Source organism: Apodemus sylvaticus, chromosome 10 (genome assembly GCF_947179515.1).
Source record: "Apodemus sylvaticus chromosome 10, mApoSyl1.1, whole genome shotgun sequence".
NCBI classification, from domain to species: Eukaryota; Metazoa; Chordata; class Mammalia; order Rodentia; family Muridae; genus Apodemus; species Apodemus sylvaticus.
In genome coordinates this window covers 93,156,589-93,184,270 of record NC_067481.1, presented here as the reverse complement: position 1 = coordinate 93,184,270, position 27,682 = coordinate 93,156,589, and the positions used below count along the sequence as shown (strand labels likewise).

At 50.4% G+C, this 27,682-nt stretch overlaps 1 pseudogene; it reads left to right on the top strand.

Moving 5' to 3' along the window:
* LOC127694472 (phospholipid hydroperoxide glutathione peroxidase-like) overlaps window positions 1-27,388 on the top strand; it is a 30,735-nt pseudogene extending 3,347 nt beyond the window's left edge.
* The last annotated feature ends 294 nt before the right edge of the window (window positions 27,389-27,682 follow it).

Genomic DNA, 27,682 nt, shown 5'->3' with positions numbered 1-27,682 from the left:
CTGCCTTGCAGGATGTCATGGCAGGCCATTTCTTTCTGGTTTTCCTTGAAGTCGTGCTTGGACCACGAGTTGAGTCGTTGGTGAGTCCCCCCCCCACACACACACACACACTGGGTGTGTAACTAGGCTCCCAGCATTGCCTGCTCCTGCTTGACTTTGAACCCATTTTCTTTCCTTTCAGCTTCTTAAACCAAACCATGACCTGAGGCTGCCCCTCTCCCACTGTGCACACAGAGCCTCTGGCATCCCCAACTCCCCCAGCATGACACTAGACATGCCCAGCCCACTGACCCTCCCAGCCAAAGCCACAGCTCACAGTAGACCAGCAGGGGGAGCCCAGACCTTTTTCTGTTTTGGTGTCAGAAGAGGGTAGGGGGTAGAGAGCACCCAGTAGGCAAGCAGCAGATGTCACCTCTGCCCTAGGACGTTGGCATCAGCTGCCAGACTGGCCTGCTGCTTCCTTCTCTGCTACTTCCTGTCACCATGGAATCACCAGTCCAGGGTCACAGTGTCTCTGTGGCATTACCCTGTGCCGTTTCCTTCCTGACATATATTGTCTCTGAAGTGGCATTGTTTACGTCAAAGGTCCCTTCCTTCCCTTCACATTTGTCTCTGAGAGGCAAGGACTCTGCCTCCGCCATCCTGTCCTCACACTGGGAGCTCTGCCCAGCACACAGAGGATCTTCAGTCACAGTGGGGCATGCTAGCAGCAGATGCCCACACTTGGGAGGATGGAGTCTGGAGGAGTCTGCCTTGCTAGCCAGCCATTTCACTAAGTCTCACGCTTTCTTAAATGAAATGATGTCATTCACCCTTTCTGACTGTGAGCGCTTTCAGTCTTAAGGACTGGGGTTTGCCTCTCACGAAAGTGATTAAAACCAATGCTCTGGGGAGCTGTACTTCATTTCTGTTGTTGCATGGTGTTGGGGAATTTCAGATCTGGCCCAGGTGTCACAGGTTAAGCTGGAGACCGTGGGCTTCCAGGTACCACCATACACATCCCTGAACCATCTGTAGAAAGACAATTTGACAACATCCCACAACAGAGAAAAACGTGAAGACTCTAAAACTGTCCTGGGCTATAAAATATAAATGTCCCAGTCCTTCCTCCCTGTGACCACACCCTTTGCAAAGGGACTTGATATATTGTGAAGACACCTGTCTGCTGGGTTTGGGTGCTCTCTGGGTCTCTTGAGTGGAACGTGACTGAGAATGTGCAGTTCTGACCCCAGGCTTCAAGGCCCCCATGACTTTCCTCTCCTTGAGCCCCCTCTACATCAGAACTAGCTGAACCCACTTGACGGAACAAGGGAGACAAAACAGAAATGAGCCCATGACCAGCCAGATCTAGCTGAGCCAATGCCAACCTCAACCCCATAATTAACCAAGTCGTCAACAGTTGTGCTGGACCACATTAGTGGACCACCCCAAGGTCAGTTGCCTGGTGACAAGTAAGAAATTGGTGTTTTAGGCTTTTAAGACTCGAGTGCTTGTTACACAGCATCACTGTGGCAATGGATGATTGATACAAATGCTTGGTGGTTCCAAGGAGTGGAAGCACAGATCAGACGAGAGACCATGTCAAGCATCTTCACTGGGCTACACTGCCGGCAAATGTGGCACATCACCCTTAATACGTAGCATCAGGGAAGCTGACTCACTAGAGATAGCTGTCCTCGCAGTGAGACTCTAAGCCATGACAGGCACAAGGTTAATCCACACAGGGTTGCACGGAAAGTCCTTGGGAGTCTGGTGCCTGGAGAGGCATGCTGGAGAATGACCAAGAGTCAGACCAGTGTGTGAGACACATTTTCCACGGGGACCTGTCTGAAATGCTCTGAAGAAAGGCCTTGAGGGGCCTGCTGTGCAGACATGGACTTCTAGAATCTTCTTCAGGATGTTTCTGTGTTCCTAATGTCCAATGTACTTTCACCCATGTCATCCAGGAGCCACGCCCTGAGCTGTCTACAGGGGTGTCCACAATCTCCTCTAGGAAAGGTTGAATACCTCATTCAGGACTCACGAATCTTAAGTTCAAAATCACATAAAAGGCACCAACCTATTAAAAGATGTTCATCGATTTTAATTACCAGAGACACATGCATGGAACCCGCAGTGAGTGAGATACTGTCATGTATAACTCAGGGCCCCTGAGGATGTGCTAAATACCACTACACTCAGCATTGACAAGGAGAGAGAAAACTGGTGTGCCTGCCCTGGTTTATCCGACTAAACACATGCTTATCACGAACCCCAGTGACTCTATTACCTGCTCTCTACCAGAGAGAAGGGGGAAAAACCATGTTTACCTAAACAACCTAAAATGTTATTGATAAATGAACAGGATTAATGTGTGGTATAAAATCCATACTAATGGAATACAACTCAACAATGGAAAGGAACGGACTTCAGATTCATAAACAACGCAGATATTTCTCCTAGGTCTCGTGACAATCATCTGGCACAGAGGCCTGTCCCATCTACCCAGCCCATTCACTAAAGTTCCAGGCAGGGAGGGGTGTGTGGGAAGGGCTGCTTACTGGCGGCCAGGTGGGTGCCAGCAGCTCCAGGCTGGGGCAAACTTTACTGGAAATGTTTTGCATCTTGATTGTGGTGTGGTTTTATGGGTTGTGGGTTTATGGGTGGTTTTATCCAAACTGTGAATTTTATTGTATGCAGATTCTATCTCAGTCAAACCAACAGCGGCAGAAGACTCAGCCCTTTTCAGCCAGGCCTCCCTCTGGGTCCCCTCGCACCCTCAGTCTCCTTATCAGATGTGAACCGACCCACCCAGTTTCTCCCTTCTCTGGCTCCCCGCCAGGCTCCCAAGACAGTGAGTAATTAGGGCGCAGGAGTCTTGGATATGGTGCCAAAGTCAACAGCTGGATGAGCCCAGATGCTGAGCTGTCTCCAGTTAGGCGCTGGGCTCTGCCTCCTGCCCCCACCTCCCCAAAAAGAGAAACAGTCCAGCCAGGGCCATCAAATCAGGGCTACGTCCCCATGGTCTCCAGTCTCAACTTCAGAAAGTCCCTGGAGTCTCTGTCACATAAGCAGCAGTGCCTCTGTCCACACCGAAGGACATTATTATCCCTACATTGTAGGCCTGGGGTAAGTAGCAGGACTCTGGAGTGTGCTCTCCCCCCATCTGTCCCCTCCCCCCAAGTGGATTCTCCAAGCTTCTCTCTGCTCTCTTTCTTTGAGGAGTGCTAGTAGCTGGGAGCCCCAGTCTAAGCTGCTGACAGGGTAGTGCTCTATTCTCATGCCATCATTGGCCCTAGGGGCCCCGAGGGGGCAGAAACATTGTGGGGACATTTGGCCACAGAGGGGAAGGTGGCACATCCTGTCTCCTAGGCTGTGGGGTCTGGAAATGAGCCTGTAGCATGTGGATCTGTGATTTTTTTAAAAAAAAGAAGGCAGCGGCGGCGGTGGCTTTGTGTCGAGGACTGAAGATTTCTGGGTGTTCTCAACCTACAGAGGTTGCTGGCCTGCCGTCTACTTGACCACTCACCTGCAAGTCAGTGTAGCTTCTGAGCCAGCTTTCTGAGCCCTGTGAGATGTGGGCAGTGTAGATAGTGGGGCTGTGTGTCCTTGAGAAGCTTGCTCAGCGTCTCTGGTTTCTGAAAATCTACACCCTAATGGGACCCAGGATGGTGACATTGTGTGGGAGCATCTACATGCTTTTGACTCCTCCAAGGCTTAGGCAAGGGCTTTCTTCTCCAGATGGCCATCAACTCAACCCCGGCCATAGGAGCATACCTCCCAAGCTGTGTTGTATGTGGACAGGTGTCACTCTGAGCTGACATTCACTGTCTCCCTTAAGCATCAAATAAAGCCTCTCAATGCTCCTGAAGGCACTGGTTTTGGGCAGTCTCCAGTCAGCCCTTCCGGCTTCCATGTTCCTGTCACACGGGAGGTCTACTGGGAGGAAGAAGCAACCTCTGAACAGGGTTCATGGGGCCCGGAGGCCCTGGCTCTTACCCCAAGACTTCTGTCTGTCATCTTACCTCTGGCTTGGCAGAGCCTGCGGGATTCTGGGAAGGCAGAGCAAGCCTGACCCTACACAACCACCCTGACCCTCATGCCCCTGTCCCAGGCCATACTGACAGTGTAAAGGAGCACTGTCTTGTTGGGATAGGTTCTCTTCAGGTAGCCATGGGCCTGCAGTTAGCGACAACCAGTTGACTTAAGTTGACTTCCTTTGTCACAGACAAGCACCTAATGCAAGCTCTTATCATATTCTTTGTCAGAGGAGAGCAAGAGAAAGAAGGGGCATGGAGGGTCAAGCCCGAGCCTGTGACCATAGGGTCAGGCTCTCTGCACCGCGTGCTCCTTGGAAAGCAGTCACATGCCCTGGCGAACAGACCTCATAGATCACACTGCAGGCCCCAGGCAGAGCTGGCCTAGAGGTGAGGTCCTTTGAGGGGGAGGAGTCTCCCTTACTAAGTGCATGACCAGCTTTTGAACTGTCCTAAGCCCACAAACATCACCTACCCCTCCACAGACACAGGAACCAAGCAAGGTTCAGGCTGAGAGTCCTCCCCAGGCATCCCAGCCATGACAAGCCACGGTCCTCAAATAGGACCCCAGTTCTTCGTGATCCCCAAGTCCTGACGATGCATATCTGTCTCCGCTCCCTGGGAGCATGATGGTGGATGAGATGCTCGTGATCCTGAACAACGCTGCTACCTGACTGTGTGGCTTAATGAAAGGCTTCCTGCCTCAGAGGCATCTCCTGACTTCCTGGATGCGTGGCTCTAAATGGGAACCCTAGAGACCAGACCGGCTCGCGATCCCAGCAGGAACCGCCTGGCCTTGCCACATGCTCCTGAGGACATGGCCACAGCACCACAGGCTGCAAGTGCCATCTCCTCTATCTTCCAGGAAAGGACAAGGTAACACCGCCTTACCAGGCTCTCAAGTGTGAGCAACCCTTGACACACAAGGGACCCTGAGGCTGAGGGAGTGTGAGCCGCTCGACAGAGCTGTGCTCTGCTTTTCTGTGAGAGGGAGAGCCGGAACATGGCTTCGCTGCTCCCTCCCTGCCGCCAGGAGCCGGCCCCACACAGAACTGCACAGAGGACAATCGCAATGACAGGCCTATAAAAATCAAACGGGCTATCTTCCAGGAGGCAGAGGAGAGGGGAAACAAAGACATCCACTTGCAAAAGAAGTCAACCAGGGTCTGGGATTCGCGGCTTTGAGTCCTTACAAGGAAATTCACATTCACAGGGATTCAGGGCAGGGAGGTGCGGGGATGGGGTGGGTGGGGTGGGGTGGGGGATGTGGAGGAGGTCTTGGCTGCTGAAACCAAAAAAAAAAAAAAAAACCAGACTTGATTCTGAGGAACCGAGCCAGCCAGAGAAGCCAGTGAAGGAAGGTGAGCGGCCGTCATCAGGCCGCAGCCTGTCCGTGGGAGAGGCCTGAAGTTCCCAGGGAAGACCATACATTCCCTACCCCAGCTCAGCATCTCACAAGCAAGCCTCATCAGCAGGGAGGCCCAGGCCAGGCCCTCTAGCTCCAGTCTCCTTGGAGACACCAGCGTCGCCCAGGCAGTGAGTTGGGAGCCCTATAGAATCTCCCTACCCAGGGCCTATGGACAGCGTAGACAGTTGACTTCCTCTCTGAGCCTCCTCAAAGTGGAGGTAGCTCCCACCCGTCCCCCAGAGCAAGGACTAAATGAAATGATAATGTCTGGACACTGGCCAGGGACATAGCCTGCGTCACTCTGCACTGAGGGAAACTGAGGCCAAAGAGGCCAAAGTCGCATAGCTGCTCGGCAACATAGAACTCTTGTCTTAGGCCACAGCGGGCCTCTGCCCACCTCACCCAACCCACAGTAGATCCTCACTGCACACCAGGCACTAGCCCTATGCACTCAGGTTGGCAGTATGGGGTTTAAGCCTGCACAGGTCCGGCTAGCGGCTACCTGACAATGCCTGTGTCCTAGTACGCTAAGGAAGATGAGAAATCAAATAGACTAGTGAAGTGCAAATAGATACATTCGTTAATGATCTGCCGTCAGCCAGAGCCCATTAGCTGAACAGACAGACAACGGCAGGGCTTCCCCTGGCCACAGAGGAAACAAAAGGCCCTTTAGCTTGCTGCCAGAGGCTGGGCAGCACTCTGCTCTTAGGAGGAGACAGGCAGCCCTGACAGACAGCGGCTGCTTGGACATCTGTTCTAGACAAGATCAGATAGAGTTCTCAGTGCCCTGGCCCTGGTGTCCTCCTCGTGGGGGTCACACTCTACTCGCTTGCCGCTTAGATGAGAGGTTGTCAGAGGGCCTGTTGGCAAGTCCTGGAAAGGGAAGGACCAGGAGGAGCCCAGAGGACCGAGGCTGGATACCTGTCAGCAACCGTGCAGTGCCCTCATCTCCTGCGAGTGAGGGACGGTGTAGTAAGGGCTGGGAGGACGGAGAGACGCAACGGGTCTCATGAGTAAATTCATGACCACTGACTTCTGTCTCCCACTTGTTGGCTCCTGGTAAATGCAGCCCCAGCTCTCCTTGGAAGAACAGCCTGGAAGAGGTGACCCCTTCCAAGGATGCAGAGGTTGGGGGTGTGGTGGAAGGATGTCTAACAGGCCAGTCTCCAGCTTAAGCCCTTGAAAGTCCCCAGTGTCCTGAAGCCTTGGGTTCCAATCCTGCTCAGCTCCTCACTGCTGGTGGCCGGGTCTTACTTTCTCCTTGATACCATCTGTTGTGTGGAGACAATCAAGCCTCAGAGGCTTGGAGACAATAGACGTCATGCACGACCGGCCTACAGTAGGGAGATCCCTGACATACGAGGAGGACTTGAGTTGGTGACCCCACACGTTTTATCATCAGCTGGCATGGGCCTGCCTGTGGTGTTGCTGGGTGGTCGGCGTGGTGGGGGGGCAGGTTCGCAGTCAGCTTCCGCTTGACACATGCATAGTTGAGGCTGAGCTTTGTCCCCTCTCCAACTCACTCCTGCAGTCACCACTCAGGAATCACACACACACACACACACACACACACACACACACACACCACCACCACCACCACCACCACCACCACCACCACCACCGCTGCCCCCAGCTGCTCTGAGTCTTGGGAGCATCCTTGGCCTCTCCTGCCCTTCTGCCCTATCTTCAAACTGTATCCAGACTCCAGTTGCTTCTCACTGTCATCATAGGCCCAGGACCCTTTGTCCACCCCGAGACTGATTTTCAAATGACCCTTCTATTTCCTTCTGAGTCCTCCCCTGACGAGCCGGCATGGTGGGGTGTAGTTACGCTATTGCTGCAGCAACAACTTTTCCCCACTGGTTGCCTAGAACAATATATATTAATTCTCCTACAGGCCTGGAGGCCAGACACCCTGACTCAGTTTGCTGAGCTAACGTGAAGGTATAGGAAGGCCTGGGTCTTTCCAGAGCTGCAGAGAGGCCCCGGCTCCGGCACTCTCCGGCTTCAGGAAGCCCTGCTCTGAACCTCTCCATTCTGATGTCGCTTGCCTTTGCTGTCCATGGAATGATAGCTGCGGGTCCAGCTGCGGACACACTGGGATATCCTGAGCACTCTCTCCCTCTCAGCCCGGCATCTATGAACTTTTCCCTATAATAATGCTCCATTTTCACAGAGTACAGAGATCAGAGATGGATACCGGGGAGGGGGTGTCTATTTTTAATCTACTGCAGGATCCATAAAAAGGTAAGTTGGAACTTGCCTTTCCTGTGCTGGCCCAGCTCTAAAACTGCCTGTCTAGAAAATAAAAGCCATGTCCTCATGTGAGCCCCCAATGCTCCTGCATTTCGAGTCCACACATCTCCCTTCTGGGCCTGCCTGCTCCTTACTGTGCCTCTTTCCTTCTTTCCTTCCTTCCTTCCTTCCTTCCTTCCTTCCTTCCTTCTTTCTTTCTTTCTTTCTTTCTTTCTTTCCTTCCTTCCTTCTTCTTTCTTTCTTTCTTTCCTTCCTTCTTTCTTCTTTCTTTCTTTCCTTTCTATCTTTCTTTCTTCTTTCTTCTTTCTTCTTTCTTCTTTCTTTCTTTCTTTCTTTCTTTCTTCTTTCTTTCTTCTTTCTTTCTTTCTTTTCTTCCTTTCTTTCTTTCTTCTTTTCTTTCTTTCTTTCTTCTTTCTTTCTTTCTTTCCTTCCTTTCTTTCTTTCTTTCTTTCTTTCTTTCTTTCTTTCTTTCCTTTCTTCTTTCTTCTTTCTTTCTTTCTTTCTTTCTTTCTTTCTTTCTTTCTTTCCTTTCTATCTTTCTTCTTTCTTTCTTTCTTTCTTTCTTTCTTTCTTTCTTTCTTTCTTTCTTTCTTTCTTTCTTTCTTTCTTTCTTTCTTTCTTTCTTTCTTCTTTCTTTCCTTTCTATCTTTCTTCCTCCCCCCTCCTCTCTTTGCAGGTCCTGTGTGTGCCTCAGGGTGTTTGCATGGCCATCACCTCTTATCAGAACACTCAGCCTAGCTCAGCCCCTGGCACCGCCTCAGCCCATGCTCAGGTGACATCACCATAGAAGACTCCTTAAGAGCCCGCCCCCAGCCCACCCCACCTCCACTCTGCTTCTGTGCTGTTTCTCCCCTCCCCCACCCCTGCTATCCTTCCTCCTTTGCCATCTGCTTTCCTGCCAGACTCAGTTGCCAGGAGCAGGAATCTCCATCACCGCTTTATCCCCGCCCCAACCCCACCTCAGTGAGATGAGTGCTGGGCACAGTGATGGCCTGGACACTGGAGAGACTGTGAGCTATCCTGCCAACCCACAGTTCACTCAGAAATGATTGAACCTCGCTGTTGTAAGCTGTGTGGATCCCTCAACCCCTCTGCCATCTTGGCTGCCGCTGTCCAAACCCCACTGTGAAAACACACCCCATGCTGGGGTTAGACTAGGCCAGTGCTCTGCCTTCCCACAGCTCCTGGCCGGGCTGAACCTCTGTCACTGTGAGGCATGGCTTCACCCCTGGGCAGTGAGTGGCGGTGTTACTGAGGGTCAGGTCCATGTGTTGCTACAGTGCTGGGGTAAGTTTTTCCCTGGCCCTCCCCACTCCATAGCTGGCTCTTCTGTGGCTAAGCCCTCCCAAAGGCCGAACTTACAGCCTGGATTCTTTCTGTCTTGACTAGCAGTATGCCCTTGCTTTCAAGCAGAGATGACAACCCTCTCAGTTTACACACCCCGGCCTTCCAGACCCTACACCAAACACCTCCTAGCCTGCGATTCCTGCCACATCAGCTGCTATCTGTGGCATGATTGTTCTGCTTTCCACACAAGGATGCTACAGAAGGAGAGGTAAAATCAGGGCTAGAGAGACGGTGCCACGCCAAAGAGCATTTGGGTCTCAGGATGCAGGCAAAACGCCAGATGTGGTTGTGCCCCCTGCCCACAGCCCAGCACTGTGCAGCATGGAGACAGGAGAAACACTGGGTCTTACTGGCCTTCTGTCTAGCTACAGGTTCAGAGAGACCCTATCTCAAAGGAGTGAGACAGAGCGTGCTAGAGCAGGACACCAACATCTTCCTCTAGCTCCTCTATGAGCACACCCTCGCTGACCCCCCATAATACATGGGTGCATCCTCCACCCCAACACAGGCCCTAATGACATACAGTTCAGACGAGGCAAACTCTGGAAAGGAGCCCAGGTTCTCTGCAGACCCCATGGCTTGCTCCCTTAACCACGCTGCTAGGGCATAAGAAACAGAGAGCCGGCTCCAGGTAGCCCACAAGCCCTGTGCTTACTATTTACCGACTCAGTGTGCTATGCACAGTCACAGCCAGGAAGGAATGCTCCTGCAGGCAAGGGCTTTGTGAGCCTCGATGTCGGCTCATGAATCTAACGAGCACCTGTTCATAAGCAAGCATTTGTCCTTCATGTGCCTCAACGTGGCTGTGTCTGGAGACACGTGGAAGAAATGAGAGTCTAGAAAACCATCGGAGGAGGTCTCATCCACACACAGAGAGCCAGCGGAGTCTATTCTCTCCTGCTGGCACACAGAAGAGGCCGAACCAGCCATATGGATCTCTTCTGGCAAGTTCTAGCCTGTGTTGGAAGCTCCCAGACTGATGGATGTCACTTGTATCCACCCCTAAGGCAAACTTGGTACATCTGTGTTGTAGAGCACAGGTCCATTTCTGTGGGCACTGCTTTACAGAGAGGATTTCAATGGCCCAACTCCCACCCCTTAGCACCTGCACATTTTCCTTCTTAGCCCTGGCTTGGGGCTGAGTTTGAAGCTCTGTGCTGCACTGATCTCAGACTTCAGCATGCTTGGGGAGAGACACAGAAGCCAGCATCCCACCTCACAGGTCCTGGCAGAGGCCCCCGAGTGGAGGATGCTCACCAGACCACTGGGCTTTCCTACCTGGCAGCTGCAGACAGCTCCCAGACCTCAGCTCTCTCCTCAAAGACAGGGTCTCGCAACCCCATTGGGGCATCTGGGAACAGCTTCTCTGGGGATAGTCTCTCTGCATGCTTGTTCTGGTCCAAACCGACTCCAGCAGCACCCCTGAAGTCGGGAGCAGCAAGCCGAAGTGAAGGTTGAGAGAAGCTAGTAGCCTTTGAATAGCCACCTAGCGTGCAGCCAGGGAGGGGCCGTTCAAGAGGGGTAATCAGAGTGGCTGCAATGCCCAGGGGAGAAGTGCCTGCTGCCACCTGGCCCGTGGAGCTCAGCTGCTGTTTATGTCCCACTAAAGAGCACAGGTGTGTGTAGGGGACCTGTGGGACACCAGCAGGCTTGCCTCTGTGGCTGTAGTGGGTGACAGGACCACCCAGCAGCCACTGGGCACACTAGCATAGGACAAGGCCTCGCCTGTGGCATCTTATTGATGCCCTCCCTTGCTTCACATTAGTCCTGGGGCTGAGGGTAGTCATGGTGATGGAATGGCTTCAGGGAGGAGGGTGCAGGGAGGACCATTCAGGATGCAGCATGGTGGAGGAGACACCGATGGATGGAGCACTCTCATGGGATGGTTGTGTTTGAGCATGACCCAAAGGTGTGTGCACTGAAGGCTTCGTTCCCCAGTAAGGGGAGGCTGAAGTGGGGAGACTTTAAGAAGGGGCCTGCTGGAAGATGGGTTAGGGATCGGGCATGTCCCATCATGAATGACGAGATGCCGGTTCCATGGGCGAGGTAGGCTCTCTAGAGTGAGCTGTGCCCTGAGATCAGCCTGTTGTATAGGAGCCACAGGCCCTCCGCAGGGCCACTTCCCAATGACAGGGATTGCGTTACAGCGATGAAGAGGGAGTAAAACAAACTCCTAGTCTGTGCGAGCCGATTGTTGTCACGATCGTGCCAGCTGGCATGAACCACACGCTTGCTGAAGGCCTAGACCTATGGCTGGCTCTGTAGACATCGTCAGTGCCTCGCTCTGGCCCACTTAATCCTCACATAGAGCCTATGCATGGGTATTAGGATACTTGTTATTTAGTGAATGAGGAAAGAGACTCTGAACACTTCTGACAGTCCCAGGGTCACAGGGCTGCCTGAAGTGCACGGCTGCGTGCCACATCAGGCTCCCAGACACTGTTTCCGGTTTCCCAGTGGGCAACAGTAAGGACCATTGGAACGCTGCACCTGCTGTAAGCCAGACAGGCTTTTAAGCAGTTCATTTTCCCAGTAGCCCTTTCTATGGGTGCTCCTATCATTGCTGACAGATGGGGGAGGGGGACAGCAGTACAATGATGAAGGCCCTAGGGCAGATGCCCAAGGCCAGGCTGTGTGACTGGGGTTCACACCACAGTGCAGTGCCACCTCTGCCCTCCTGGGCTCCTCACGGTCCGGGGAGAGCCTCTGTGTCTCCCACATCCAGAGAGCTGTTGCCTGGTCACGGCCACTGACATTTGAAACCACTGCTTCTTGTGCTTTCTCACTGATACATTTTGATAAGTGTCCCTGAAGGCCACCATGTTGAAGGCTTGGTTACTAGCCTGCTGTCAGGAGGTGGTGGGACCTTTAGATATGTGGCCTAGTGGAAAGGGTTAAGGTCTACCTCTGAAAGGGATATTGGGGCTCCGGTCCCCCTCTTTCTTTTTGCTTTCTGGCTGTCAGAGGTGAGCTGGATGTATTTTGCTGTCATCTGAAAACAGTCTGAGTCTTCTGAAACTGTGGATCCCCCCCTAAGAAAACCCCCCAAAAAAACAAAAACAAAAAACCTTTCCTCTCTGTAAGTTGATTTTCTCTGGCATTTTGTTACAGTACAGGAAAGCTAACACACATGCTTTCATAGCAATAACAGTATCATTCAATGAACACTTACTGACTCCCTAGGAGAACAGAACCCTCTCAACCGTTACCTAGAGAGGAGAAATGTGGATCTGTAAGGATAAGCAAGACTGTGCTGCAGTAGGAAGGAGCACATGCACACAATGTTAATTACTTACCAATTTTAATTACCCAGCCAGGGTCCAACAGGTTGGCGCCAAGCCAGCTCGCCGTCAGTCCACTCTTTCTGCATTGCTTGGAGCCCTGCAGAGAGCTCTGGGCCAAAATGTAGGCAGCTTCAGAGTTCTAGTGAGTGCTTAGCAGAGTCCTATCCAATTCTCTCTCCCTAGCCCACAGTCCAGAGAACATCCCCACCCTGCAGCAGAGGACAGTAGAGGCAGGCCACCGTGTGGGAAAGGTCAAGAGGGTTTGGAGGCCTCTCGGGAGAAGAACTCAGTTCTCCATACCTTCAGCTCCCCTCTCTCCTGGCCCAGGACAAGAAGCCCTTCCTCCTCCTCTCTTCCCAGCAGGGAATGGAAGGAATACAGCTGGTATGGTATACTGTCTGGGAACAGAGAGGGAGGGGTTGTGGGGGTGGTAGTGGGGGGACAAGCCAGACACAGACAAGGTCAAGGAGCCGCCATTGGGCCTCTGTGGTCCCAGCATCTTACCCCATCCTCCCACCAGGCAGGGAGCCATGACCGTTTAACCCACTTTACAGCTGAGCTAATGGGGGCTCAGAGCCTTTGGCCAGTTTCCTTACTTAGACCGTGCGGGGTTGGGGGAGAGTGTCCGGCCTGACCTGGCCGGCATCCGCTCTGCCTTTCCAGACCTGGGCCTCTGTGCTGTCTGACTCAACATCTCAGGCTTCTTAAGTGCCAAAGAGAGACTTCACAGGGCCACGGGGCGCAGTGCTTAGCACAGGGGAAACCTTAGTCGAGGCTGGTGAGTGGTCCTTTTGTGGTTATGAAGTTTACGGTTTGAAAAGCAAAAAGAAAAAACGAAGTTGAATGAATGTAGTGTATAAGTAAACAGTGGAGGCCACGGGGTGGGCGGTGGGAGGAAACAATGTCAGGAAACAGGAGCATCCACATGGGTGACAGCCGTGAACAAGGGGCTGAGAGTGCCTTGGAATGGTCCTGGCTGCCTTAGCTCTCTTGCTGTCTCTGTCTCTGTCTCTCTCCTTTCCTCCCTCCCTCCCTCTCTTCCTCTCCCTTCCTCTCCCCTCCCCCTCCTTCTCCCCCTTCTCCTCTTCCCCTCTCTCTCCCTCTCTCTCCCCATCTCCCTCTCTCCCCTCGCCCCTCCCCTCTCTCTCCCTCTCTTTCTCCCCTCCCCTCCCTCTCCCTCTCTCTCCCTCTCCCCCTCCCCTCTCTCCCCCTCTCTCTCTCCCAATCTCCCTCTCTCCCCTCCCCTCCCCCTCCCATCTCTCTCCCTCTCTTTCTCCCCCTCCCCTCTCTCTCCCTCTCCCCTCTCTTTCCTTCTCTCTCCCTCTCTCTCTCCCCATCTCCCTCTCTCCCCTCCCTCCCTCCCTCCCTCTAAGTTTTAGTCGACAGATAAAAACTGCACATATTTATAATTTATGTGTGCATGCGTTGCTCTCTCAGTCGCTCTCTCCTCCCCGTGCTGGGGAACAAACCAGGGACCTCGATCATCAAGCACGCTCCCTACCACCTTGCCGTGCCCTCAGGCCCCTTACCACTTCTTACTCTGAGATAGTGATTCTCCTGCTCCAGCCTGGGGGTATGACCCGCATGTGGCACCAGAGCTGGCTCTCTCCAGGCCATGTATGACATAGCCTGAGTACATACAGAATACAGACACCCACGCCTCTTGGTTCTGGTGCGGAGAAAACCTAAATCAAGGCGCTGGTCAGTTCAGGCCTTGCTGAGGGCTCCTCTCTTGGCTGTCTTCTGTCTTCCTGTGGTAGGAGAGAGGAGGCAGCTCTCAGGGGGGAGGGGAGGTTCTTTTGGGATTTTTAAAAAAGATATTAATATATGCTAATTGCATGCATTATAATTGCATTCAGAATAACGGATCTCACTATAACATTTACATATTTATACACACAAAAAGAGGGGCTGGGGGAATGGCTCAGAGGTTAAAAGCATGCACTCTTCTTACAGAGGATCTGGATTCCACTCCCAAATCCACACATGTCAGCTCCCGACTACCTATGACTCCAGCTCAGGGGATCCGCTGGACTCTACAGGCACCTGCAAGTACATGACACACATGCAGACAAGACATGCACATCATTTTTTAAAAAGGATTAAAAATATTTTTTAAAAGGCAAAAAGGTGGGGTGGGGGCTTCAGCCTGCCAAAAAGAACATTCATTTGGCAGCAAAAGTATTCTTGGTACTTACCAGGGGCAATCAGCAGACAAAACTTTCTCCATGTGCTTGAGTGTAATTACATGCATGTGTGTGTGTATGTGCATGTGTGTGTACGCGCCTGAGCAAACACACTAACCATTGCACAGGGCACGCCTCTGGCTCTCTTGCTCTCCCTAGCTCCCTGACATCTGTAGGCAGTTGCTTCACCCATAGCTGTCACCGCTGCCTGGTGCAGGGTTAGCCCGACACAATCTCCTCCTGCAACGCGAGATCTGAGCTTCGTTAGACAACACCAAGGCCAAGAGGAAGTATACACAGTCATGGTGTGTTACCCATTAACCATGCACCTCAAGGTGACAGTGACCCCATCAGATCACAGCAGAGCTGAACTAACAACTCCCGAGACACAGCACGCTTCTCGAGTGCTTGTGGAAGTGTCACCCACAGGAGCTCCATCAGTAATGACCAGCTCACATGGTCAAGATGGCGCACAGGATTGACGACCATGATGAACCGCCCTGTCTCTAATTTATTCTTTACTACACTGCACTCTTTACCACACTACACTGCACTGGTACTCTACTGTTATTGAGTACCAGTGTCTTCTGGTTACAAAATTAATTCCCTGTGAGTTGGTCGCCATGCTGGCAGCGTTGTCAGTTTTGCTTCGAACCATTTCCTGCCACGCTCAGGTTTTGACCTGTAGTACGATTTTGAGGGATGCAGTGTTTAGGAGGTGGGTCCTGACTGACAGAAGTAGGTCACTAGGAAGTAGGGCTTCTGAAGGTGAGACTCAAGCCTGCGGCCCTGCCTCCAGCCTGCTGGCTCCACTTCCTGTCTCTGTGTGTAAACAGCTGTCTCCTCATGCTAGCCACCATGAATGTGGACAGAGTTGCTCCTGTCACCTCCCTTCCCTGCTGTGACAGGCTGCTAGCCAACTGCAGGTGAGGCCTTGTGGGAGAGTGGTCCTAGGCTGAGAGCTGGGTAATGAGGTAGCCTGGTGAAAAGACAGCAGAAGAGCACAGCAGAGGAGCACGGTGGAGGAGTACAGCAGAGGAGCATGGTGGAGAAGTGTGAGCAGAAGCCCTTCCTCCCTTGAGTAGTTCTGCCATTTGCTCTGGCTCTTAGAGCCCCTGTGGGGTAAGTAACTGGACCACCTGGGCTGGAGTTCACGCTGAATGTTTCCATGGTGCTCCCACATTACCTGACCATGAACTTTCAAAGCTTGTCCACATTAATGTGGTGCCACAGAACGTTCGTTCGTTCAGGAAACCTGAGCTGGGCTAGCCAGAGAGCTGTAAGAGTAAAATCTTGAGCTTCCTGTTCAGAAAGTATCTTACCCAGTGCTTTTGGGGTCTCAGGACTCACCCCTTTCCGACACACTTTTCTACGCGAAGGCACATTTCCATTCACTAGCCCAAATGCAATGCTTTCCCGTATGTTGCACTGTTCTGGTTTTAAATGTATACACCAAGCATTTAACACATAAACAGTCACAAAAATGTCATGGTGACTCAACTCAGGGATCTCAAACGGCCTCAAGAGACAAAGCAGGCTCAAGTAACCCAGACGGAAGAGAGGGGCGCCTGCATGGGCACAGTGCCAGCCGCTGGAGCAGGATATTGCAGAGGTTTGTAGGAGCTGGCGCCTTACCCTGTGACCTGGGGTATTGATACTTATACAGGACTGAGGGATGCTGGGGACCACTCCTGCCAACCCTTAAGTCAATATTATCCATGGCCAGGGTGCCATCTTGGAAAGCTAGGCCGTGTTGTCCCCTCACCCCTGCCTGCTGCCTTCGCTTGGTGTTGGTCAATAAGAAGAACATGGATGGGGCATGCCTGCGCCTAGATCTTATAGGGATCTCTTGGGCCACAACAATGGGTGCAGCAGTCCTTAGCCCTGAAATGGGCTTCCAGATGCCAGTGGAGGAGGACATAACGCCTCACTCTCTGTATGCAGCTGGGTAGAGGTCATGGGGCAATGCAGGTGTGAGCCTGGGCCTGCAGATGTCACTGCAAACACAAGGCTCACAGACAGACTCATTTGGACTTGCAGGACGAGGTAGTCATGCTCATGGTGACAGACACAGGGTCCCCATGTGAGAGCACCGGTCACGCACTTGTGAGGAAGCCCTGCACGATGCTCACCCCTGGACAAGTCAAGTACAGCTCCTGCTCTCTGTTAAATGGCAAGTGTGGGTGGGTACTGGGGGTAACCTGCTTTCCAGGCGCTGGCGTCTGCTGAGCAGTAGGAAATCCAGGCACCCTGAGGCCCGACCTTGAGGAAAAGTGGCCCTAGAGCTGAATGATGTGGTGGCCAGGTAAGGAGACAGAAGAGAATCATGTCAGACAAACACTGAGTGGGCCTCCTTTTGAGTCAGGACTGAGCCAACTTACCCGAGGTCCTGAGAGAAGCTCCCTTTCCCGGGCACTGGGCAGCCCATGGGAAAGCCCAGAAGGCTTTGTGCCATAACCCCCAGCTGCTAGTTATTACTGGGGCAGGAGGTGCAGCTGCACAATGACCCACCTGGGACATGTTGGTGAGTCTGCAGTGAAGGTTTCGAAAAGTTCCTGACTCTTCTTCCGTTAATAAATGGACTCTGGGGAGATGGCTCTGTCGGTGAAGTGCTTGTCACATAAAACGAGTACCTGAGTTCAGATCCCTTCTGAACAGCCAGTCTAGCCCTATCAGCACACACACACACACACACACACACACACACACACACACTTGGATTCCTCTCTTGAACTCTGCCAGCAGGATCAAGTTGGGAGGACTGTTCCCCGAGTGAGAACCAGGTCCTGTCCCAGCGCCCATCATGTCTTTACGGAATGTGGCTAAAGATTCCTGGCAGGCGGGGACACAGAGTATACCAAACAACCTAAAAGCTTGTAGCGGTGCACAGTCATGACGCACGACGCACAGCTGCTGACCAGAGGATGTGCGAGGTCCTGCTGATTCCTTGTTTTCCAGCCTCTCATGGTCCCTTCTCTCTAGTTCCATTCTCACATTGTCAACTTGTTCCAGCCGCCTCCTCTGCAGGGCAAAGCAGCAGAGGGGGCAAGAATGCACCACGGAGTCAGCCTGAGCAACTTTTCACTCTCTTCTCCTGGAAGATTTCTGACCCCTGAGAGAGAAAATTGGCATGTGACCTGTCCTCACCCCTGCCTGTGTCCACACCACACTGATCCTGAAAAGGACCCGAACCAGGAGGGACCCTTGATTTCTCACCTCCACGCTCCCATGTTGCCTCCCAACTCCCCAGCTGCTAATTTGATTTCTGTTTGGGGAATTGCAAATAAAAATAACAGTAGGAAGGGAGGGACTTTGCTGTGCGCTGTGTTCCATCACTGTCCATTTTCCTCCTCTCCCTCTTCTTCTCCCGCTCCCACACTCCCTCCCGCCTCAGGTAGATGGAATCAGTACCACTGCTCTGCACGTGGCAAACGGAGACCATAGCAAAGCTAAGTCACATGGTCACACAGCCAGAAATGGATAGAACCAAGATTTGAACTGAAGTCGTCCAATGAACAAGCTCCCCTTCCCACGGAATGCGGCCTCTTGCCTGGTAACACATTAAGCATGCAGTTGGATGCTAGGATGCATTCTAATTCCAGAACCACCACTCCCACACCATCCTGAAATATGTATATAAACACTAATGCTTTTCACTCTGGGAATTCGCTGGTGAGGCCCCACGGCAAAAAAAAATAAAATAAAATAAAAATAAAAAAGATGCACTCATTTTTAAGCCTAGAAAATGTGTTTTTCCTAAACCCAAAGTATTTCTATCGAGCTTTTTTTTTTTTTTTTAAATCATGCCTAAAATTCCCACCATTTGTCTCTGCAATTGCATTAGGGCAATCTGTCCCCAGAAGTCCCTAGTGAAGGGGACACGCATCACTCAGCACCACAGTATGAAGCTATCATTCTCAACTGTCACAAACATTCTCCCAGGAATCTCTTTAAGTGACAGACCTGGCCCCTACGCCCTCTAGGGATAGGTACATGGATCGGTTTTGACCAATCACAGTACTACAGGTGCTTAGTCGCTGACTTCCCTGCCAAGTAGCATGTGAGCCAGCACAGGCCAGAGTTCTTCGCACACTCTGACAGGGTTGCTAGAGAACTTCCTGCCCTTGCCTTCTTGCCTTGGGCTATGAAGGTGGGAAAATGTGAGCCCACAGAACCTAGACCAGAAAAGAAGACAAAAAGAGAAAGAAGTAGGTATCTGAGGGGGGCTGTGGGTGCCTACAAAAGTCCCAGGACCCGGGAGGTAAGAGGGAGGAGGATCAGGATTCCAATATGAATCTGGGCAATGTAGTGACGCCCTTTCTCAAAATGAAAAAAGAAAGAAAAAAATCAAAAAGAAGAGAAGGAGAGGAAAGGAAACAAGTTTTCTTAGTTACTTTTCTATTGCTGGAGTAAAACACCATGACCGGGGCTGGAGAGATGGTTCAGTGCTTAAGAGCACGGACTGCTCTTCCGAAGGCCCTGAGTTCAAATCTCAGCAACCACATGGTGGCTCACAACCATCCATAATGAGATTTGACGCCCTCTTCTGCGGTGTCTGAAGACGGCTACAGTGTACTTAGATGTGCAAATAAATAAATCTTAAAAAAAACAAAAACGAAAACAAAACACCATGGTCAAGGTAACTTACAAGAGAAAGCATTTAACCTGAGTGTTACGGTTTCAGAGGGTCAGGGTCCGAGATGCTGGAGCAAAGGCGTGGCAGCAGGAACAGCTGAGAGCTCACATCGTTTTCTGTAAGTTGAAGACAGAAAGACAAGACACACGAGTCTTTGAAAGCTCAGAGCCAGTGAGACATTGCTTATCAAGTCCAGTAAAACAAGTACCAAATGCAGTTCTTAAATGGGTTTATTACATTAGCGTGTGTGTGTGTGTGTGTGTGTGTGTGTGTGTGTAAGTATGAGCGTGTGTATGAGTGTGTTCCTGTGAGTGTGTGCAAGTGAGTATATAACTGAGTGTGTGAGTGTGTGTATGAGTTTGTGAATGAATGTGTATGTGTGGGTGTGTGTATATGTGAGTGTGTATGTGAGTTTGTGTGTGAGTGTGTGTATGTGAGTGTGTGAGCTTATGTGTGAGTGTGTGTATGTACACGTGTGTGTGTATACACGTGTGTGTGTAGTGTGTGTGAGTATGAGAGTGTGTATAAGTGTGTTCATGTGAGTGTGTGCAAGTGTGAGTGTATAACTGAGTGTATGAGTGTGTGTGTATGAGTTTGTGAATGAATTTGTATATGTGTATGTGTATGTGAGTTTGTATGTGTGTGTATCTAAGTGTGTGAGTTTATGTGTGAGTGTGAGTAGATGTGAGTACATGTGTGTGAGTATGTGTGAGTGTGTGTGTATGTACACGTATGTGTGTGTGTGTATGAACACACATATGGCAGGTAGTTTGCATGAATCAGTTCCCTCCTTCCACCATGTGGATCTCAGAGATCAAATTCAGGTCATCACGTTTGGTATCAAGAGCCTTTACCCACTGAGCCATCTTTACCTCCAACCCAATTGTGTTTTAAAACAAATGCATCAAATCCAGGCTTCCTTAGTGATCTACAGTGGGGACTGAGGCTCACCATGTCGACTCTCTGAGCTTCATCAAGAAAAACAGGCATTACATAACACTTCCTCTGCCCATAAAGCCGCTAAAGCCATCACACGTGCCCTGCTTCATGGTCTGTTCTAACATCAATCACATCTCCAAAGGCCCCACCTCCAACTCCCTACCATCCACAGTTTTGAACTTAAGGATGAAGGTTCCCAGTGCGTGAGCTTGGGGAAGCGAATAGTAACCGGTCCGTGTGGGCGTTAGGAGGCGTCATGGGCCTGAAAGAAAGCTGTGTGCTCTCCGCTTCAACCCATCTGTCCGTGGGAACCACCACCATCACCTTCCCATTGCCTGCTGTTCTGTTGTTCAGGGTCCAGTCACCCACAGCCAACCACGATCCCCAAATATCTAACGGAAAATTCAGAAATAGAAAATAATGTTTTAAACCGCAAGGTCATGCAATTCAGGCAGCAAAATCTCCCGGCCTCCCACCTGAACACGGAGCCGTTTCTTTGTCTGGCATTATCCGATCTGCGCCTGCTACTCTCATGTTGGCCACACAGCTGCCATCTTGCTCCTGCAGCTGCTGCAGCAGCTCCATATTATATCGACAAGTTGGTTGATCCTAGGTGATAACAGAGCCCACCGCCAACAGTGCAGCAGGAAGTGTGTGGTCTGCTAGGTGACTGAGATGTCATCCTGTTACACTAACAGCTGTTTGAGTTACAGAAACCTCAGGAGATCTGCACAGCGTCCACCTAAGATAGCTGACCCTTGTGACGCCTGCAGCTTGCTATTAAAATTCATTTCTTGATGTCCTCTGTGGCTGAGATAAGAGTCTTTTAATTGGACAGAAAGGGGGAAGTGTTGCATTTAGCCCAGGTCTTGTATTTTGATGCTAATTCCACTCCTGGGAGGGGCTGCAGAGGAGGAGTTAATCACAGGTGCCTGGTGAACCTTCTCCTTACTATGCTTTTCAAATAAAGGCTTGAGCTGACTGGGCAGGAGGAGGGAAGGTGGGGCTGAAAAGGTTTTTTTTTGGGGGGGGGGGAGAAGAGAGAGGAGGAGGAGAGAGGATGGACAGAAGACCTGGAAAGGGAATGGAGAGAAGCATGCGGCTTGGAGAAACCGCAAGTCATGTGGGATCTCTCAGATAGGAATAGAGTAGTGCAGTGGGAGACCTGCCCAGTCTAGGCGTGTAGCTTGTATTCATATTGATTGAGTTGTGATTTTTTTTTAAACTGGGTAAATTGGGTTGGAGATTTACCACAACATCCTCTGTACCCCCTTTTCCTACTTCCCTGAAGGGCTCCTCGTTAGGGGGCCTGGCTGGCCTCAGGAAAATGATGGACTTTGGGCCTCAGCTCTCCACCCTCGCTGCATCTGATCTTCCCTGCTTCAGACCCTTGTCTAGTGACTTAGCTGACCTGTTTTGTTTGTTGTTGTTATTGTTGTTTGTTTGTTTTGCAGGGGGATTCTGAACTGGCGTCCAGAAACAACCCTGGTTATTAGAACCACTGTGATAGTTAGGGTTGGTTGTCAACCTGACACAGTGTAAACTAACTTGGGAGAGGGGCTTTTGCCATGCTCATGGGCGTTACCTTGATTAAGTTGATTGATGCAAAGACTCAACTGTGGGCGGTGCCATCCCCTAGGCAGGGAGCCCCGGATTGTAGCAAACTGAGAACCAACCCCACCCCCTCGTGCATGTAGTCCTGGCTGTGGGTGCGAGGTGAGCAGCTGCCTCAGGCTCCTCCTGCCTCACCTCTGCCAGGTTGGACTGTTCCTCTGACTGGGAGCCAGAATAAATCCTTCCTCCCTTAAGCTTCTTTAGTCAGGACATCTTATCACAGCGCCAAGAAAAGAAAGCCTTCCACTGAGAACCCTCACTAGTTCTAATTAGTTCCAACTAATGGTTGCACTAGTCTAGGTCTGTTACATAGGCGAGTAGAAAGGAGAAAAACTCCCCTCCAATCTCCCTACTCAGAGAGGCCAGTCACCCCTTCATACTCTCAGTGTGGTTACACTAAGGTTTATAGATGCAGGTGAGCCGACAGACGCAGGCCACTTTATGTGTTGCACGGTCTCTTATAATCATATAAGAGGTGGTTTTCCAGAGGTTGAGCCTACAGTGGACCTCTAGAGAATAAGTTACAAACACTTATGAAGATGGATGCAGTGCCTGGATCAGAGATCTTTTTAACAATCTGTTGTATCTCCTCAGCAACCGTGTGAAGTAAGTTATGACGATTCTCGTCATAGTTGGGGAAACTGACGTATGAAAAAGATTAAAAGAAGTTACTTACAGGCCCCCAACTTTGTAGCAGAAATAGGTTTGGGGCCCAGCAATCCGACTTCAGAGCCTGAGGTTTTAACCATCAAATAATCGTTCTGCCTTTGTAAAGGTATAGATTGGGAGTGACAGCATTCTGGCAGCTGTGTAGAAAAGCCTCGTCAGTGCTAAGGCCTGCACTTGGTCCAGGGTCATACATACGCCATATAGCACTTTGCATGTAGTCATTTTATCCTTCATACTGTGCTGGTTAGTTTTGTATCAATTTGGTACCACCTAGAGTCGTCTGAGAAGAACCTCATCTGAGAAAATGCCTCCAAAAAAATGGAGCTATAGAGAAGCCTGTAGGGTATTTTCTCAATTAGTGATTGATGTGGGAGGGCCCAGACCGTCGAAAGCGGTGCCACCCCTGCGCTGGGGGCCCTCAGCTCTATAAGAAAGCAGGCTAAGCAAACATGAGGAGCAATCCAGTGAGCAGCAGCCCTCCACGGCCTCTGCATCGGCTCCTGCCTCCAGTTCCTGCCTTAACTCCTCTCAGTGGACTGTGACTCAGGATATGAGAGACAAACACTTTCCTCCACAGGTTGCTTTGGACATGGTATTTCATCACAGCCATGGCAACCCTAAGATACATACCATGTAGGAAAGCAAGCCAACCACCCCTCGCAGACTGAGTTCTAGTTGGAAATTTGGAATTGAAAATACTTCGGTCTTAGTTAGGGTTTTACTGTTATGAACAGACACCATGACCACGGCAACTCTTATGAGGACAACATTTAATTGGATCTGTCTTACAGGTTCAGAGGTTCAGTCCATTATCATCAAGGCGGGAACATGGCAGCATCCAGACAGGCATGGTACAGGAGGAGCCGAGAGTTCTACATCTTCATCTGAAGGCTGCTAGCAGAATACTGGCTTTCCCCAACTAGGATGAGGGTCTTAAGCCCACACCCACAGTGACAAACCTACTACAACAGGGCCACACCTCCTAATAGTGCCGCTCCTCGGCCAAGCATATACAAACTACCACAACTTCCAAACATAAAGTGCAAGGGGAAGCCCTATACCATAAAGCTTTATTTCATGCACACCTTTTTAAAAAGTATATAACATTATCTCCAGGGCTATTTGTATAAAGTATACATGAAACATGTTTGGACATGGGTCCACCCCCAATATACTCCATTAAGTATGTGAGAATATGAAAATTGAAATAGTTCTGTTCCCAAGCATTTTGGATGAGGGATGCTCAGCCTGTCCTCCTGTTTTATAAGAGGAGCACCCAAAGCCAAATTCACTGTCTCCTCTGTGCTCACTGTGATCCCTGCCCTGCAGTGGACCGTGAATCTCATCTTCTAGTCTCAGAGCTGCGCCCAGCTCTTCTCTTGCCCCCAATAGCCAGCACTGGAGATTGTACCATGGTGACTGCTGTCTGACAGTGTCTTAGCCCCTTGCCTGGGCTTGGAGAGATGGTTGCTGTGACACGTGATAAACCTCACCTGTCTACTGATGCCGACTGACATGTTTCCCTAGATCCCATAGCCTGTCATAGGACTGTACCTGAGACACAAGCTGAATAACAGATAGAGAGAATTCATGTCATCCAAATTCATGTCATCACTAGAGCTGAGGCATTGAGGACCTTGAGTGCTGAGATGTGGGGTTGAGAGTCCAGTTTGCTGTGGCAGCTACAGTAGTGTTCCAATCAGGCCATGCCCTGGGGATGACCTGGCTGAGCTCTTGGTCACCAGCATCCTCCAGTCCAAACTATAAGCAGCCAACCCAGTGCCCTTTCGATACCCTCTTTTCTGGTAAGAAAGTCAAGAATTAGCCAGGTGTAGTGGTACACACCTGTAATCCAAGCAATCGGGAGACAAAGGCAGGTGGATATCTGTGAGTTCAAGACCAGCCTGGTTTACAAAGAGAGTTCCAGGACAAGCGGGACTATACAGAAAAACCCTGTATAGAAAAAAAAAAGTCAAGAATTATCCATGTTGTTTACAACTCAGATCCCTAGTGGAGACCATGGGTAGATGTGGCACAAGGGAAGAAGATACTGGGGGAGGGCAGAAGGGAAGGAAGAGGGGAGGGTGGGGGATCTGGAGAGCAGCAGCTATACTCCTTACTCTGCATGAATCAAAGCGCCAAACAACACATCCAAAGCAGCCCCACCCTCGCTGTGTTATGCAGCAGTAACTGTCACTAGACAAATGGTCTGAGATGGGCAGCCAGTATACTGGAGGGCAGGGGACAGGCCTGAACTGAAGCCACCTTGGGGAATCCCTGGTTCTGCTAAACCCCCACACCCAACTATCCCAATCACAGAAACAGACTGAAGGCCTGTACCTTGTCCTAGGCACTTGAGGAAACCCTCCTCCACAATGTCTCAGCCCCACAGCTTCATGCTGGCCACGTGCCAGCCAGCTTGCGTGGGGGTATAGTAACTGTGATACTACAGAAAATATGGCCACCACAGCCCAAAGGATGACTCAGAAAAGCCACCAGGACTGGCATGCTGGGGGCACAGTGTAAAGGCCAGAAGAGGTAAGGAAGCCTTTGTTCCTTCCTTCCTAGCCCTGTCTTCATTTTCCTGTCACCTGGAACCTTCTGCCCTCTCAAAGTGTGGTCAATAAAGTCTTGAACCGCGGTGGCCTCTCAGGCTTCTTTCCCTTGCTCTCTGCAGTTCTTTTTTTTTTTTTTTTTTAAGATTTATTTATTATTATATGTAAGTACACTGTAGCTGTCTTTAGACACACCAGAAGAGGGTGTCAGATCTCATTTACTATGTGGTTTCTGGGACTTGAACTCAGGACCTTAGGAAGAGTGGCCAGTGCTCTTAACCACTGAACCATCTCTCCAGCCCAGCAGTTCTTTTTCTTCCTTTCCGTGCCCCACTTACGTGGGCAGGCCTATGCCCACTTAGAGCAGAGCCCACTCAAAGTCATCTGGAGGTTTTGCTTGAAAAACACTGAACAGAGAAGATGAATGGGTCCTTCCAGGGGAGGATGATCACAGAGTCTGGGTTTCAGGATCATTGATGACGTCATGGTATAAAGCCCCCGCCAAGCCTAAAGAATGAATTCTGCTGGTTTGGGATGCTTCTGTGAATGGAGTGATACTTTGTATATCCTTCTGTGTCTTGTTTCATTTCATTTTCATTCAGCATATGTGAGCTCATCCAAAGGGCTGTGAACAGTTACAGTAACTCATCCGCATCCTGTGGGGATGCTACAGAGAGTATGTAGCACCCTTAAAGCCTGTGTGGGTGGGCTGCCACGATGATCTCACAGGCTCTCCTGCATCCTTTTCTTCTGCCTCACAGGAAATCAACGGAGCAGCAGCAGTTTTCTCTCGGTCAGCATTTTCGTTGGTATCTCTTTCAATTAAAAAATAATTTCCAACCACTCTGTATTCTTATGTTTTCCAAGTAACCTTCATTAATAGATACGGCTAGGTTTTGTTTTTATTCCCAACTTGACAGTTTTAAAACCTTTAAATAGAATTATTTTATCAATTTGCTTTTAATATAATTTAATATAGTGATTTATAGGGATTTTTTCCCCTCTAACAAACCTGTTTCTTTTTTCTCTAATACCTTGACTTTCTTTGTTCTTACTTCTGTTTTGAGACAGTCTTACTATGTATAACTGCCTGGCCTAAAAGTCACTATCAAGACCAAGCTGGCTTCAAATTTACAGCAATCCTCCTGCCTATGCCTTCCAAGGACTGCATTACAGGTACATGACTGGAAATGCTGACTTTTTAAAAGTCCTGCATAAAAAGGGAAAAATGACCTCACAGAATTTTCAGGCTGGCCTTGACCTCATTCCCTGCCTTGCCCTCCTGGGCAGCTGGGACATAGGTTCACTCCACCATGTCCAGCCTGGGGCCTTCTTGATGGGAACCCAAATGGCCTTCTTGTAAAAATGTACTTCATTCGTTCCTTCATTGACCTCCCAGCAATAGAAAGACTGTAGACAATTTTAACACCAAGTGTCCCTCTTTTGCCTTTGATAATTGTTTTATATTTTAACCACACCTGTTTTAGGGTTCTATAATATATCATTTCTTTATTATTATTATTATTATTTTAGATATTTGCTTTATTTACATTTCATATGGTATCCCCTTTCGTCATTACCTAATATATCATTTCTATTGTTACTTAATATTTCCCACTTTCTTAGCCACTCTTTGTTTTACTTCTTTCTCAGTTTGCTAGTACCGAAGCTTTAGTTCAACCAAATTGCAACTCAAGCGTTCTACACAAGATAGATTTTAACTCACAGCTTATTTTATTTCATAGTTAGGACAACAAGGAGAGACTGCGTTCAGTAGCTGTCACTCTCCTGAACCCCGCCCCCCAGCTCCCATCACAATACTAAACCACACCCCCTGTTTTCTGTAGCTTTTTGTCCTCCAAATGAATGGGTTTGTGTCAACACAGACTGTTGTGATTGGCCGTTCTCGTGTCACATAATGAGCTTGAGGTTCATCCATGCTGTAAAATTCGTCCTTACTTTTTCCTTCTTTCAAAAGGGTAAACTCCCCAGATAGAGCAGTGTTGGTGTCACAATAAAAGAAGCATTAAGGACACAGGTACCAGTTGGGTCACTGTACCCAGGGTGGAGATTGGGAGTCCTGGGATTGGTTAGCTAGGGTAGGGGGCACCCAGACTGCACCCCGGGATGATTGGCGCTGTGCACACCCATGCGCGAGTTCTCAGCCAAGGACATCAACAGACACATGGTTTGCCTGGATAAGTCCAGGAGCCAGGAAGTAATCAAGAAATCAAGGAGTTTGCAGCAGGCTACAATGTCAACTTTGACATGCACAGCAAGCTCTGTGTAAATGGGAACGATGCCCACCCACTGTGGAAAAGGATGAAAGTCCAGCCCAAGGGCAGGGGCATGCTGGGAAATGCCACCAAAGGGAACTTTATCAAGTTTCTCATTGATAAGAACGGCTGGGTGGTGAAGCACTATGGTCCCGTGGAGGAGCCCCAGGTGAGAGAGAAGGACCTGCCATGCTATCTCTAGCCCTCTAAGTGTGTGCCCCTACACAAGCCCCCCCCATGCCCTGTGACCCCTGTAGCCTTCCACCCCTGCACTCATGACGGTTTTCCTGAAAACCAGCCCTCTGGGGGGGCAATCCTGAGGACCTGGCCTGCATCCCAGTTGGAGAAAGGTCCAGAGGCCTATGGCCCCAGACTCGAGCTGCACCATAGCTGCCTTGTGGGAATAAAATGGAGAAATGTCAAACAAACAAACAAAAACCCACAGGTACCCACGTGCTCCACTTCCACCGGTGAGCAGCCCACACTCCTGTGATGA